This window comes from Chrysochloris asiatica, unplaced genomic scaffold, assembly GCF_000296735.1.
Source record: "Chrysochloris asiatica unplaced genomic scaffold, ChrAsi1.0 scaffold00038, whole genome shotgun sequence".
NCBI classification, from domain to species: domain Eukaryota; kingdom Metazoa; phylum Chordata; class Mammalia; order Afrosoricida; family Chrysochloridae; genus Chrysochloris; species Chrysochloris asiatica.
In genome coordinates, this window is record NW_006408556.1 from 5,689,785 (window position 1) to 5,693,006 (window position 3,222).

Sequence of the window (3,222 nt, forward strand, 5' to 3'; positions counted from 1 at the left end):
CAAAAGTTTCAATGACATACACTTCTCCTTCCTGCAGTCTTGTTGACTCTCCTCCTTTCACAATGGGCACTGTTTCCCCCGCATGTATTCTATATGGCCTGATTGAATGTCCATTTAGATTACGGATTGGTTTTACTTGAAATGTCTTTCCATCTATTTCAACTTCATAGGATTCCATAACATCTTGTATAGTCTCAACAATGTCACACAGACTAACATCAATTCCAGCACACTTTATTCCAATGTTAGTGGCATCTTTTACAGCTTTTAACAATGTATTATATTTGGGATTAAAAGTGACTGTAAGAGAACAAACAAAATGGCAGATCAAGTAGAAATGCAGTGAGGAGCTCCATCTGCAACAACACATTATACCAGACCAAGCAGGCTCAGGGGTCCTAGAACTCTGAACCACATATAAAGGAATATTTAGAAGGTTGGAAGGCTTACAGCTAGGGGAATTTGTAGCAGAAGCAAGAAATCCAGTACTTTCTAATCCAAGATGCTCAGCTGCTCCCAGAGTCACCATCTTGGGCAAGACCAAGCCGGGGAAGGATCAGAGCAGCCACTGCTGCCTGACAGAACCACAGAGATAAAGGTGTGGACACTCTTTTTTTTGTATCTGTTTATTAGTCTCTCGCTGACTGCGCACCTCCATTCTGGTGACTAGAGGGGGTGCCTGAGCAAGTGGACACCCCACCCACACCCCTGGAGGGTTCTACTATGCATGCACACAGATCTCCTTGAAATTTAAAGTGACAGTTTCCACTTAAAACCAAACGGCAGTGCAAAATGGGCACAGCTGGCCCTGAACTGTTTATCACTAGGAAAAAGGCCTGATTGGGGATTGTGGAGTGGGACAGGCAGACTAAAAAGGAAACAGGCTAAAAATTAAAACCTGAGTTATGTCACAATGACCAACAGTAGCATCTTGAAATTTCTCAGGAAGAAAAGTGAAAAGGTAAGCCCATCTCCTGATCATAGCTACTTGGAGGCAATCAGAAAGCATAATAAATACCAATACACACCCATCTAAGTATTAAGTAACTCCTGAATATGCCCAAAAAACAGAAACAGATGACCATATCAGCACATGTCCAGAAACGAGATTAAGTGACTGAAGCAAATGAGCTGGAGGTAGACCTACACTCCATACTGGAAGATGGGCAGGCTTTGGAAATGCCTCAAAAGGAATTCAGGAAAAGATTGTAAAATGTATCAAAACACTTTACAATGGAGTTGAGAAAAATAAGGAATAAGTCAGGAAAACACTACAGGAACAATCAAATAAGATAATACAGAAAGAGTTCCAAACAATTAATAACAGCATATTAGAAATGGACAATACACTGAAAGGGCAAAGGAGTAGAATTGAAGAGCTAGAAGCCAGAACTAGTGAGCTAGAAGATAAATCTCTCAACACTACAAAGATAGAAGAACAAACACAAAATAATTTTAAAAATCTGAAGAAGGCCTAAGATTCATGTTGGACAACGTGAAGAGGTATAACTTAAGAATTATCAGCATTCCGGAACAGGAAGAATCACACAAGTCCACAGAGGAGATAGTTGAAGAGCTGCTGGAAGATAATTTCCCTAACATCCTGAAAAGTGAAAAGATAAGAATTTAAGAAGCTCAACAAACCCCAGGAAAGATAATCCCTAAAAGAAAATCACCAAGACATATAATAATCAAGCTCTCCAAAATCAAAGATAAGGACAGAATCCTGAAAGCAGCCAAGGAAAAGAGAAGTGTAACATAGAAAGGCAAGCAAATCAGGTTAAGCTCTAATTTCTCAGCAGAAACCATGCAGGCAAGAAGGCAATCGGGAGACATATATACAACCCTGAAAGCAAAAAACTGCCACCAAGAATCCTCTACTCAGCAAAGCTGTCAATCAAATAAAATGATGTAATCAAAACATTCCAGGATAAAGAGAAGCTAGGGATTTTGCCAAAGCCAACACTGCTATGAAAAACATCCTAAAGAAAGTTCTGTCTAACAGACAACAACCACAGAATGATGTATGTGACATCATCACCCTGAACTCAATCGACATATGGAAGAGTCAAGAACAGAATAAAATTATAAGAACAGAGGATCTGGGAGGCCAGTCTATGAACAAAACAATTACAGTGTGAAAGAAGGTAAACACAGAGGAACAGAGATCTAGGTAGTGAGAAGGTCAAGTAGATTACAGGATAAAATAGACTGTCTTAAATGGAGGAAAGCGTTAATGGAATATAAGGTAACCACACAGTGGTGCTGGGTGGGGGGTTTAGTTCAGGTGTTGTGGAAGGCAATACAAGAAGGGGGAGGAGGTAGAAGAACAAGATAGATAGGGGAACACTGAGACAGGTTTGCATGGCCTAAGTGGGACAGAGGTAAATAGTGATGCATGCTCAACCTTGGAACAACAGGGCTCTGGGGTACAGGGATCTAGGCATAGTTTGTAAAGGGGAAATAATACTAAAATGCTTGACTGTCTTATGAATATTGGTTTCCCTTGTCTACTATTGTAAAATAGACACTTGAGTGGGATAGAAAGGAATTTTGGGAAACATGATTACAGAAAAATTATAAGCCTGTCTTCAGCCTATAACTGTCTGGAATACTTAAAATGGATTCTACAAGTTGCCCAGTGAAATAGGCCTCTTGCAAAGCCTTTGCAGAGTATAGGACCTTAGGTGGAATCCAGAGTCCCATCCAGAACCTTATGAAGTGGGATATTCCCACTAGCAAGGACAAGCAGACCAATCTGGAAGAGCTACAGTAACAGAAGATATATCTTCAAGGAAAGATCATCAGGAAAAACTCAAAACAGAAATGTCAGCATGACTGGCTACTATAAGAATAAGCAAGCTGTTTGCCTGGTAGCCAATAAGGCAAGCAATTAAGTTCCTTCAGGACAAACTCCCCTCTAAGACTGAAACTCAAAGGGAACACATGAACAGGCATGTAAACTTGCTGGCAACCACATTGGTCTACTGGTGAGTGGAAGAGGGGGAAAGGCAGCAATGAAGAAGTGGGCTGAGTTCAACCATAGTTCATTGACTCCTGTTGACCTGGAGATGAGAGAGAGAAGAGGAAGGGCTTGTTGGTCCAAAGTGTGGTAAGACTTGAGGACACCTGAGCCTGTGGACAAGGACATAGCCACAGAGGGCTAGAGCTGAGAGTGATATGAAGTGAGGGGATATGCACAAGAACATCCAAACTTGCAGA

General features: G+C 41.0%; 1 pseudogene; it reads right to left on the reverse strand.

Moving 5' to 3' along the window:
* Positions 1–7: 7 nt before the first annotated feature.
* LOC102826342 overlaps positions 8–3,222 on the reverse strand; it is a 4,912-nt pseudogene continuing 1,697 nt past the window's right edge.